The following is a 12,237-nucleotide window of genomic DNA, read 5'->3' on the forward strand; positions in this document are numbered from 1 at the left end:
CCTCTAGAAGTTGGGAGCATGGGGATCTCAGTGCTACAACAGTAAGGAATTAAATCCTGACAACAACCTGAATGAACCTGAAGTGGATTCTTCTCCAGAGAACTCCAGATAAAAGCCAAGTCTGGGGACACCTTGATTTTGGCATTGTATGATCCTAAACAGAGAACTCAATCAAGCCCACTAGGACATCTGACCTACAGAACTGTGAGACAATAAGGTGTTGTTTTATGGGTTTTTTGTTTGTTTGTTTGTTTGTTTCGGTACGCGGGCCTCTCACTGTTGTGGCCTCTCCCATTGAGGAGCACAGGCTCCGGACGCGCAGGCTCAGCGGCCATGGCTCACGGGCCTAGCCGCTCCGCGGCATGTGGGATCTTCCCAGACCAGGGCACGAACCCATGTCCCCTGCATCGGCAGGCGGACTCGCAACCACTGCGCCACCAGGGAAGCCCTAAGGTGTTGTTTTAAATGGCTAAATTTGTGGTAATTTGTTATGCAACTATAGAAAACAAATACAAAATACATTACATCAGCAAAACAATGATGTGTCCTCTATCAAATTTTCAAAAGTTCAAAATCTGTTAATGACCCAGTCATGCAGCAGGATAGGGAGGTGATATCCCATACACCCCACGGAAACGTAAATTGGGAAAATCTTTCTCAAAGTACACTGAGCTATGCCTATCAACCTCTCCCAAAATGTGGATATGCTGTGCCTTATTGAAATTATTGTAGTTAAATAATTATAGTGGTGAGGAAAGATTTTTCTAAATGTCCTTCACAGAATTGCTTATTAACAGTGGACAATTAGGAACAACATGAATATATGGCAATAGAAGACTAGTTTGTCAAATATAATATCCTACACCCATTTGATGAAATAAATTTATGTAATATAAAGCCCAATAGTAATTCTTATAGAACTTTACCAGCTAATTTAAAAATTCATCTGGAAAAGAAAATGCACCAGAATAGCCAAGAAATTTGTGGGGAAAAAGACAGAGGAGCTTGCCCTAGCAGAGATGAAATAATTTAATGTTTTTAAAAAGTATGGTATTGATGCTGGTATGGATTTTAGGACCATCGAACTGATGATTTACATTCAAACCCATATACATACTTAGGAATTTGGTTTTTATTTATTTAGTTAGTTTTGACTATGTTGGGTCTTTGTTGCTGCACGTGGGCTTTCTCTAGTTGTGGCGAGGGAGCTACCTTTGCTGCGGTGCATGGGCTTCTCATTGAGGTGGCTTCCCTTGTTGCGGAGCACGGGCTCTAGGCACGTGGGCTTCAGTAGTTGTGGCATGTGGGCTCAGTAGTTGTGGCTCACGGGCTCCAGAGAGTAGGCTCGGTAGTTGTGGTGCATGCGCTTAGTTGCTCCATGGCATGTGGGATCTTCCCGGACCAGGGCTCGAACCCGTGTCCCTTGCATTGGCAGGTGGATTCTTAACCACTGCACCACCAGGGAAGTCCCAGGAATTTGGTTTTTGATAGAGGGAAAGAATGATCTGTTCAATTAATGCTTAGGGCCCTATGAAAAATACTAATAAGTAATTAGTATTACAATGGAATAATATTCACCTATGAAACATACCATTGTTAGAACATTTAATGACTAAGAAAAATGTTTACCAAAAAAATTCCAGAAAATTAAAGAGCTAAATCTATAAAATTCTAAAATATTACAAGGAAATATAGAACAATGTTTCTAATCTTGGAGTAGAAAAGTCTTATACAAAACTCAAACTGCAAAAGCTATAAAAGAAACCATTGATAAATTTGAATACATTAACATTTAAAACATCTATACTCAAAAAGATCCCATAAGCAAAGCTTAAAAATAAGGAAAAGTCTGCAAAAAAATTTCCCATACCTGTAACAAAGATTTATATCCAGACTACATAATTTAATAACAAGTCAAAAAATCCCATTGGAAGACAGATAAAAGATATGAACAGGCAAAGTCACCAAACAACAAAAGCAAATGGCCAAAAAATCATATGAAAATATTCCTTAACTTCGATAATAATCAGGGAAATGCAAATAATGAGACATTTTTCAACCATCACATTGGTACAACATTGAAATGATTGGTTAATACCAGCATGGATAAAAATTTAGGGAAATGGTTATTCTTATTCACTCCTGATGTAGGTGTAAACTGGGTCTTTCTGCATGGCAATTTGGCATTACCTATTAAAATTCCAAAAAGTGCTGTTTGAGCCACCTATTTTACTTCTTCATATTTATCTTATAGAAATATTTTAGCATAGGACTGTTAATAGTAAAAAAAAAAAGCACTGTAACAGTATAAGATTGAAAACAATTTTGTATCTATCAATAGGTTACTTATTAATAGTTAACTCTAGTACACTCATTCAATGGAATACTATGCAGTACGTAAAATGAATGAGGTAGATTTATATATACTGACATGGAAGGATCTTCAAGACATAGTAAGTGAATAAAGCAATTAGAACAATACATAAAATAGGATGCCATTTATATTTTTAAAAAGTAAAAAACACAAAACAAAGCTATGTATTTCTATATGTGTATGTAAGAGGAACTTTACATTTTTCTGTTTTGAGTGTTTTGCAATAATGTATTCATTCATGTGTAATTAGGCAAACATTTTTAAAATGAAAAAAGAACAAAAACGAAACTAATTACATGTTAAAGAAAGGAATGCCTAATGTTGCCATTAAAATTGTTACAGGGCTTCCCTGGTGACGCAGTGGTTGAGAGTCCGCCTGCCGATGCAGAGGACATGGGTTCGTGCCCCGGTCCGGGAGGATCCCGCATGCCATGGAGTGGCTGGGCCCGTGAGCCATGGCCGCTGAGCCTGCGCGTCCGGAGCCTGTGCTCTGCAACGAGAGAGGCCACAACAGTGAGAGGCCCGCGTACCGCAAAAAAAAAAAAAAAAAATTGTTACAGACAAATATTTAATGGCATGACAAATATTCACTAGGTTATTAAATAATAACATGCTATGATACTGTTTTTGTTTAGAACATAAGTACATGTGTAATGCATAGAAAAAGGCTGGGAGGACATAAAACCAAAACATTAAGAGTGGTCCTCTCTAGGTGGTAGGATTATAAATTTTTAATCTTTTGGTATCTTCTTTATGCTTTCATATAATTTCTGAATAGTCTACAATTAAAAAAAAATAGAAACAACAGGTGTGTGCGTGTGTGTGTAGGGGGATATTAGTTGAAATTAGGACTGCAAAAGGAGTGGAGCTGGCAAGAGAACTAAAGGGTGCTGCAGACTGAAATTAAAACTAGAGTTGTGGGGTATGTGGGATTTTAGAATTAGGAGTTGGGGAACTAGACTTTATGGGGCCTAGGAATTGACAATAGAAATTTAAGGGTTAGAATTAGGAGTAGAGACCATGGATTATTAGAATTAATTCAGATGGTGTGAGAGATTGTAATTAAAATCAAAGTCTGTATTAAATTAAAAGGTTTTTTGAAAACTATAATGGCAATATCGGTGAGGGTATGGGAATATCTGAATGAACTGGAATTCTCATGTATTTCTGGTGGGACCCTAGCTACTTCATTTCTACAAATTTCTCGAGAAGAGTCTCAAAAATATCCAAATATTTAGTTACATCAAACTTCATACCTGTATTTTTTATAATTAAAAAAGACAAACATCGAGTCTTGGTTAAATAATTAGCATTACAATGGAGTAACATTCACCCATTAAAAATAGCATTGTAAGAATATTTAATGGGTCAATCTACCTCAAATGAGCCTCCATAAAACTGAGATTATACACAAAATTTTATGTGTAAATATATATATTTGGCGGGCAGTGGATCCATTCATCAGATTCTCTATTTGGGGCATTAACCACTGCTCTGGAGGGCTGGAATTAGAACCGGAGGGTACAATTACAGTTTTTATTTCCTCTATGTCTCAAGAGTACTTCAGATAGTGCTTTTGTCTCTATACTTTACATGCTTTTTGTTAAAAATTCAAACCTTACTGAAGTATCTAGAGTTTCGAGTCAAAGCTCCCTTCTTCTGCACCCCAGAAGTAAAGCACGGTTAATAGTGGTAACTCTTACCTGATCTTTTTTATTCTTATGCATTCACAGATGTAGATCCTCTATAAGCTCTTTGCCAATCGCACTGTCACCCCAAATAATACCAAGGAGAAAAAGAGAATGTTTATTGAGGTCTCACTACCTCCCTGAAGTAAGGGTTTACCTGTGTAAACTCACTATGGTAGGCGCCCCCGTCATCTCCCGCCCTCCACACAGTGTCCCCGCTTGCCCTCTCGCCCCCCATTCTTCGCTAGGCAGCTGGAGAGATTAATTTTTAAACGTTAGTCACATCAAATCACGTCACCCTTCAGCGGTTTCCATCGTGCCTCGAATCAACTCACAATTCCTTAGTGACCCTACTATCCTCTACGGTTGGGTTTGCTGGGCCTGGAGTACCTCAGGCGCGGTCCCCCCCGTAGGGGACCCGGCTTCACCGCGGAGGGAGTGCCCTCCCAGGGGGCAGGGGCGGGGCTTCTCGAGCTGGGGGCGGAGCCTCAGAACGAGTATGAGGAGAGCCGGAGGGGGAGGTTTTCGGCGGAGGGCGAGCGAGGGGAGCAGGTCTGAAGCAGGGCCGCGGACTCGGTACGCTCCTGGTAGTGCCGCTGAGGTGAGCGTCTTCCTCCGGGCTGGGGGGCGGGCTCTGCTCTCGCGGCCGTCCTCTGCTTCTCGCTGGGGGATGTTCCCACGGGACCCTGCGCTGAGGCGCGGAGGTGGCGGCCTTGGGGAGCCTACGGGAGAGGCTGGTGAAGGAACCCGGCGGCCTGCCTCAGCCCTCCCTCAACCCCGCCTTCTCTCCCCTCCCCCAGGCCTCGGCCGGCGCCAGTGAAGAGAGCTCGCCGCATCTCCTGGAGGCAGCCCGGCAGCGGCCGGCAGTGCGGCGAGAGAGCGGCCGACAGTGGGGATGCGAGGTACCGGCATTAGTCGTGGCCAAGTGGCCCTAGAGAGGGAGTAAAGGCCGGGCCTGCGGCGTTTCTCTCAGGGGTTCGAGGAAGGCGGCCTCAGAGGAGGGGGAAGGTGAGGGGGCTGGCAGGCAGGCTTCGCGGGTAACTACTTAGGCGTCGTATATGTAGGTTTTGGTATCTAAACGGTACTACACACACACGCGCGCGCACACACACACACATTCATTTCGGCTAATTGCTTTTTAAAAACTTAACAATATGTCTTGTAGATCTTCCTATATCAGGGAATCTAAATTTATCTCATTTATAAACAGCTGAATTGTATGATTGTACTACAGTTTATTTAACTATTTCCCGATTGATGTACATTGGCTTGTTTCCCTTTTGGGGGAGGGAAGGGGCTATTACAAGCAATGCTATAAATGAATGGGCTTGTGTGTGTGTGTGTGTGTGTGTGTGTGTATATTTCATGTATGAGTATTTCTATAGGAGAAATTCTTAGGAGAGTAATCGCTGGGTCAAAATGTTTATGCATTTTGAATTTTGATTAATTTGTCCAAACTGTCTTCCCAAAAGGCTATACTAATTTACACTCTTCAATGTTGTGCGAGAATGCCCATTTTTCCACAGTTGTGCCAACACAAATTATCATCAACCTTTGTAATTTTGGCCAATTTAAAGGGCAAAAAATGGTATGTCATTGTTTTCATTTGCATTTCCCTGATTACTTGTGAAGTTGAACATATTTTTTATTTGTCCGATTACAGAACTAAATAGGCAAATATCGATAGTTTTCCTATCTATAAGCAGTAAGCATTTCGAAAATTTAACACTAAAAAAACCCCATTCACAATAGCAAGAAAAAAGAATAAAAATACCTAGAAGTAAACTACAAAACTTTATTGAGGAATATAATGAAAGAACGTTTACATACGTGAAGAAGGGGATACTGTGCTTCTGTATAAGAAGGCTCAATTTTGTAGTGATGTCCATTTTTTTCTGTGTTGATTTATACAGTTCATGCAATTTCAATAAATATACCAAGTGTTTGGAACTTAATATGATTCTAAAGTTCATCCAGAAAAAATATGGCTAAGAACAACCGAGAAAATATTTTAAAGATAAGTAAATATGGGGTATTTGTACTACCAGATATTAAAATGTACTCTAAAGGAACATTATATAAATTAGAATAGACAGAACAATGCATTAGAATAGGAAAGCCCACAAATCGAGCCAGATTGGCTCCCAAGATTTATTGGAGAAACATTGTTGGCTAGACGTGGAAAAACTGCCATATTAAAAGCTTCAAGCACGCACTCCCCCCCCAACCCACCCCCTTGGAAGCTTGAATTTTTCCTGAAGGCAGACCTCTTTGTTTGGAGAAAACCACTTTATTGGATCTTTTGGTTATGCCAAGGTAAAGCCTCAGGAGTTAAAATTTGTGGCTTTGGAGCTAGAACTAATGATATGAGCCTTTAGTTAGATTAAGATGGATTCAGTAGCCTGCAGTGCGGCGAGGGAAGGAGTCTGAATATTATCGGTCTTAAAAAATTTTTTTCCGATCTAATGGGCCAAAAATGTTATGTCATTGTTTTCATTTGCATTTGCGTGCTTATTGTGAGATAGAACGTCTTTTATGTGTTAGTCCAAAATAATATGTGATTCCTGGAGTCAGGTAACAATGGGAGATCTATTGCTCCTCTTCCAGAATGGAGTTTGGTTAATTGGTACAGCTCCGCCCGGAAGCGTGAGAATAAACAGGTTGACTTTTTAAATTTTCCTCAAGCACTAGGCTCTAGACACCTTAGATCGGGGGCGGAGGCAGTTTTCAGGACATGGCCGAGATTTGGCGCTGAGCTGTGTCATCGCGAGGTTTGGCAGCCAGCTCCGCAGTGGGTCGGAAACCTCGTGGTAGGCGAGATCCCTGCAGGACGGGAGGTTCCTCCCTTCCCCTGAAAACTCCCAGTCATTTTCATGGAGCTCCGCCTCTCTCCTTTTTAGGAGCGTGCCCCAGGTCTCGCGAGATCTCGTATTTCCTAAAGACGAGGCGCGGGCGGCATCCTGCGGTGAATTCGAAGGTCTCGCGGAGACCGAAACGTGTTATCGCGATAGTTCTGACCGCGCATGCGCGAGCCGGCGGCGGCAGAGTGGCTCCGCCCCTCGGCTCCGTGAGTTTGTGCGTCATTTGCTTTTTGCTTCGCGTAGGGTGAGAGCGGAGCCGTAGCGACTTCGGCTTTGGTGGGAGGAGGGGTCTGTGAAGGGCTGGGCTCAGGCTGTTCCCGTCGGGTAGAGGTTCTCGCGGGATCGCGCGGAGGCGGCTGCGGTTCGGCTACAGACTGCAGTAGCCGCGGAGGCGGCGGCAGCGTCTTCGGCTCGTGCTGTTCCTAGCCGGTGAGTTCTCGCGGGAGCGGGGTTACGTTCTCTTGGAATCCTTCGGCGGTGGCGGAGGTACCTCGGGTGGGGGGTGGCAGTGACTAGGGTCGGTTTGCCTGCTGTTAAGATGGCGGCGGAAGCTGATGTCTGTCCGGCCAGGACCCGGGACTGAGATGTTGGCTGTCCGCGTTTGTGACATCTCTCAGGTACCCGACGTTAAGAAGGTGACGATTGGCGAAAAGCCGAGGTGCCGATAAGCCGAACCTGAGGCGAAGACCACTCCGTCTGTGGTCGGTTGAGGCGACACCATTTCCCGGGCCTCAACCGCGTGTGGGCCCGCCTTTACCCCACCAATCGGTCAACGCCTCCGTTGTCGCCGCCGCAGTGGGCGGGTTGGGAAGGGTGGGGGACGGGAGTCCTGGAGTTCGTTGGGGAGTGGGGTTGGGGGTTAGATTGGGCAGCGGGGGAGATGGGACCAACCTACGATGACTGATTCCCTCCTCCTACCTTTTTGTGGGCTCGCCTCGGTTTTCCGCTCCTTCGGGGCCCAAGTGAATCCTCTAGTTTTTCTTGAGTTGAGGTGGGCTGTACTTCCCCAACTCCCATGGTCTTTGAACTAAGATAGAGCGGGTCAAGCTTTGGTGCCTCTGACGTATTCCTTCCCCATTCTCCCCTAATTCCACCGTCCCTTTGAATCTTCCTCATCTACATGGATATTTGAGGCTCGTATTTAAGAGGGAGAGTCAAAGCTTTTCCCTGTCATCCCCTCCCCGGTCCTGTTAGGCAGAGCTTAGCCCAAGTCTCCTAATCCGTCCCGCCCCCCCCCCCAATTGATCCACTTGACACAGACGTTGACTAGAGACCCTTTCCTGTTTCCTGCAGTTAGTCCGTCTTCGTGGATGGTCATAGTAGCCTTCAAGCCTGTATGACCCTGATCGGAGCACAGGGCACTGATTTCTCCAGCTCTGCTGCTCAACCATTTTTAAGTGGAACAATGAATGGATTGGTGGTTGGATGATTGCAGTCTTTGTGACCTCTTCGTTCTCGGGGCCGTTAGCCTTTCCTTCCTCATGAACACCCACTCCCCCCCCCCAAAAAAAGGGGGAAAAAAACTTTTAAAAAGGCTGTAGAGAATAACCCTCCAGTGAACTAACTTTTTGCTCTTCTTCCCCCCCCCTCCCCGCCCATCTCCTTTACAAGCTTGGGAACCGCCCCTTTTCCCTGCCTTGCTCTGAGTTCCTGTGGCCTCTTGGTCTGGACATCTTTTTTTGCTGCTAACCACCTCTTACATGTTTCTCATGTAATCATTAAGGATTTATTACTTCTTCTATTCCCCGCCCCCACCATGCTGTTTTTCTGGGAGCTGAATCCCCTAGAGAGAAAGGTAGCCTCCTGTCAGTCTCCACTACATTTACCCCCACCATGTGCTGGAAAATAAAATAGCTTTGATAGATTATGTCTTGCCCCTCAATCATTCCCCTTTTGTACTTTTTTTCTCCCCCCGCCATTCCACAATTACTATAGACAATTCCCTATCATTTGTTTCCTTTTTAGATTACATGTTCAGCATTGTTTTCTCTTAGCCCCGGAGTTGTGTATATTGAGGAGACACCAACACTTCCCACTCAAGGGAGGCAGCCTGGTATGGTAGAAATACTGTGTGTTTTGGGTTCACGTCAGATTTTGTGACCTTGGGGAAATTACTTTTCGTATTCTCAGTTTTTCATCTGTATAATGGGGACAGTAGCTCTTAATAGTTGTTAGAATTAAACAATTTATAAAGTGCCTGGCTTATGGTAGGCATACAGTAAATTGTGGTTACTTTTTCTTGGTGTAAAAATACGTTGGCAGATGCACCTGTGTCATATGGTAGTTTTATGACCTGGGAAAGAAGAGATTTTTGTTTAAAGAAACAGTTAAAGAACTGTAAATTTTTAGTATATTTCTAGGCCAGTCCTATCATTTTTGTATATTTCCCCCCCTTCGTAAGCCAAACTTTTTATCTCCAATGGTTTATTATGTTTGAATGTGATTCCTACCTATGTTTCTGGTCTAGGAATTTTAATGCAAAATCACCTTCCTGGAATGACCCCTGGCCATAATGTTCCTGTCAAGAACCACACCCAGGTGTTCTGCCTTTAGGAAGAGATGTTTCATCCCTTGCCTACTCCCTCCTTCCACTCCTTCAAAGTCAGTCTGTCCTGTCATTCACCCTATGAAAGTAATGAAATTTGGTGCTGTGCTTTTCACAGTAAGAAAGAGAACATCTGCTAGCTAGTTTTTAAGTGTTCATACTGCTTTTCCCCTACCTCCTTTCTTTGGTCCCTCAGATCAGTGTGGGGATCTGTCATTTGGGCTTACCTGAGCAGGATAATTCCTATCTGAGAGGATTTAGAAAGGTTGTTTGGGATACCAAGCTTCTTTTCCAAAGTGAATTACTGACAGTTCTTTAATACACTATCCCGTGTTGTGTTTTTGCCATTTGATATTTTCCAACACTCTTACTAAGTAGAAGTTGCTGTATTCAATTGGATGTTAGTTTTCCTTACTGTTTATATTTTAATTAGACCAATATTAAAGTGAGTGCTTTTTTCTAATTACCTTGGATGGATGATGGGGTTTGAAATAGGAATATGATGGTGAAAAGTTTACATAGGATTAAAATTTTGCCATGGGTAACCATCTGTGAATTAACTATATGCAGACACTGGTTTTGCGCTTTAGGGTTTGCTTTATTTAGTTTGAAGTGCTTTGGAGGTAATGTAATTTTCCCCCTTTTTATTGGGAGGACAAGAGATCGCTTTCTGTTTTGAGATTTTGCCTTGGTGTTCTTCACAATGGTTCAAGTACTGATTAGAAATTAAACCTTAACTTGAGTTTTGTCATTCGGAACTAGAATAAATCTGGGAATGATAATCTAGGTGTGACCTCTAAAAGGTTTAATTTATTCTAGGTTGGTCTCTGAGAAGGGAGGAAGGAGTGGCAATACCAATTAAAAACTGTCTAAGGTTCAGTGGCAGAGTTCAACCTGAGTTTCCAGGGTATTTATCATTTGTTTCCCAGTATGGCCAAAAAAGCATGTATGAAGGTGAAAAATAATTTATGTGTGCAGTCTTTTTCACAAAAAATTCAACGTTGTTTTACTGTCATTTCACAACAAGGATATAACTTTGTCTATAAAATAATCACTATTCCCTATAATTTTATTGGAATTGAGAGCTGAGTTTTCAGGGGTGTTGTCTAAATGTCAAAAGAATTGCTTTAGCTTTGGTTCTGAATTCTTGTTGCTGCTCAAAGCAGGTCCTAAAAAATGAAAATTGATATGTGAGGGTTATTGCTTAAGAAATAATAACTGTGATTATGTTTGAACGTTGATATAATCGTTAGCTCCCCCACACCCTAATAAATGTGTTGTGTATCTCTCCCCCCCCCCCTTTTTTTTTTTTTTTGTAGGTCCTCCAGTAGTCTGACCTGAGTGGGTTAGCACTCCAGAGGAACCAGCAGACCAACTTGGTCAGGAAGGTTCAGGAAGCTGTTGGAGCAGTGTTGGGATTTCCTACCAGGATGAGTATGATTGGCTGTGATTTTAGGTTAGTTTTTGTGGATCTTTGTGGGTAGTATTTATATTTTACTTCCTAGAATGGAGATGGTGGGGGTGTATGTATTTCCATTCTGTAATTGAGCTACTTTGGTTTCTTCCATTGTCTGGATCTGATGTGGTACTGACTGTTTCTTGTGTTTAAGTGGAGCTCATTACTAAATTAAAATTTAAATGAATTCTGTCTGTACATGATTTTTTAAATCACTCTAAGCATCATTCAAAAAATAAAATTGCAATATATTATGTCTAACCAATTTTTTGGAATTTTTTGAACATATGAAAATTGGATAATATAATGATCCCCCTGTGTACCCATCACCGGCTTTAACAGTTGCCAACTTGCAGCCATTCTTTTTCATCTATACTTCTACCCACTGAGGTGAGGTCCCTTACTCCCTACCCCCTGGATTATTTTGAAATAAACCCCTGCTGTTCTCTTTTTATTTGCAAAATATTTGTATCTAAAAGATAAAGGGCTCTTTTAAACATCAAAACCATTACCACAACTCAAAAAATTAACTGATTTTTTTTTCTTTTTCTCACCGTATTGCACTGGCTAAGACTTTCAGGATGATAAAAAAAATTAACTGATTTTTTAAAATATCAAATATGAAGCTAGTGTTCAAATTTTAGTTTGAATCAGGATCCAAAGAAAGTCCATTTATCACAGAGGAAGATTGATATCTCTCTTAAATCTCTTTTAATCTGCAAGTTCCCTCCCTTTTCTTTTTCTTTCAATTTATTTGTTGAAGAACTTGTCCTGTAGAGTTTCCCCCACATTTGGTGATTACATTCTCAAAGTGGTATCTAACCCATTCGTACTAAGTTAAAGACCCTGGAGGACCCCATTATAATGGAACAATGGCAGTAATCTCCTGTATCCCAGTTGGAGTTGATACTGCTGGCCTAGGCACTATCCCAAAATAACTAGTCATGGGTTCCTTTTTCTGTGGCAGAGTCTGATTTAATTGATACCTGACTTCAGTTCCATGTCTTGGCCCTGCTTACTGCTCCACATGAAAAGTAGGCCTCCTTGTGGAAGAAGCTAATGTTTCCTAGATAATGACCTGATTGTGCCTTTGGGGTTTTTCATTATGGTTTCAATTTCCTTAGGTAGTTTAGTTATTTTTATACTATCTTATAATGTTGCTTTTTATTCTTTTGATGTTGGTATCTCAGCTGCTCTGACCCATAACTTCTAGGCTTTTAAGACTTAGTAATGAGTTCCTCTGGCTGTAATACAGTTTTTGAAATGGCAATACTAAACAGTTTTTGAGAGCTTCCACTTAGACATCCTGATTT

At 42.1% G+C, this 12,237-nt stretch overlaps 1 protein-coding gene and 1 long non-coding RNA gene across 12 annotated transcripts in view; one reads left to right on the top strand and one right to left on the bottom strand.

The window, feature by feature from the left end:
- Positions 1-2,500: 2,500 nt before the first annotated feature.
- Positions 2,501-4,767, bottom strand: LOC132482338 (uncharacterized). 2 transcript variants are annotated; one of them, XR_009530895.1, is made up of 3 exons: positions 4,453-4,767; positions 4,078-4,141; positions 2,501-2,864 (listed from the first exon to the last, which is right to left on the bottom strand). It is a non-coding gene; the product is annotated as an uncharacterized LOC132482338 (long non-coding RNA). The 2 variants fall into 2 exon arrangements; XR_009530896.1 differs by having other exon boundaries at positions 4,398-4,767.
- The window catches only part of HUWE1 (HECT, UBA and WWE domain containing E3 ubiquitin protein ligase 1), a 144,910-nt gene continuing 137,242 nt past the window's right edge, over positions 4,570-12,237 (top strand). For 8 of the 10 annotated variants that reach the window (XM_060087588.1, XM_060087594.1, XM_060087595.1 and 5 more), the window contains exons 1-3: positions 4,570-4,663; positions 4,863-4,964; positions 10,788-10,924. The gene's annotated coding sequence lies outside the window, so the exon portion shown is untranslated. Of the gene's footprint in view, positions 4,664-4,862; positions 4,965-7,156; positions 7,353-8,888; positions 8,977-10,787; positions 10,925-12,237 lie in introns of those variants that run through there. The other 2 variants (XM_060087590.1, XM_060087589.1) reach the window with 2 other exon arrangements.

Source organism: Mesoplodon densirostris, chromosome X, assembly GCF_025265405.1.
Source record: "Mesoplodon densirostris isolate mMesDen1 chromosome X, mMesDen1 primary haplotype, whole genome shotgun sequence".
Classification (NCBI taxonomy): Eukaryota; Metazoa; Chordata; class Mammalia; order Artiodactyla; family Ziphiidae; genus Mesoplodon; species Mesoplodon densirostris.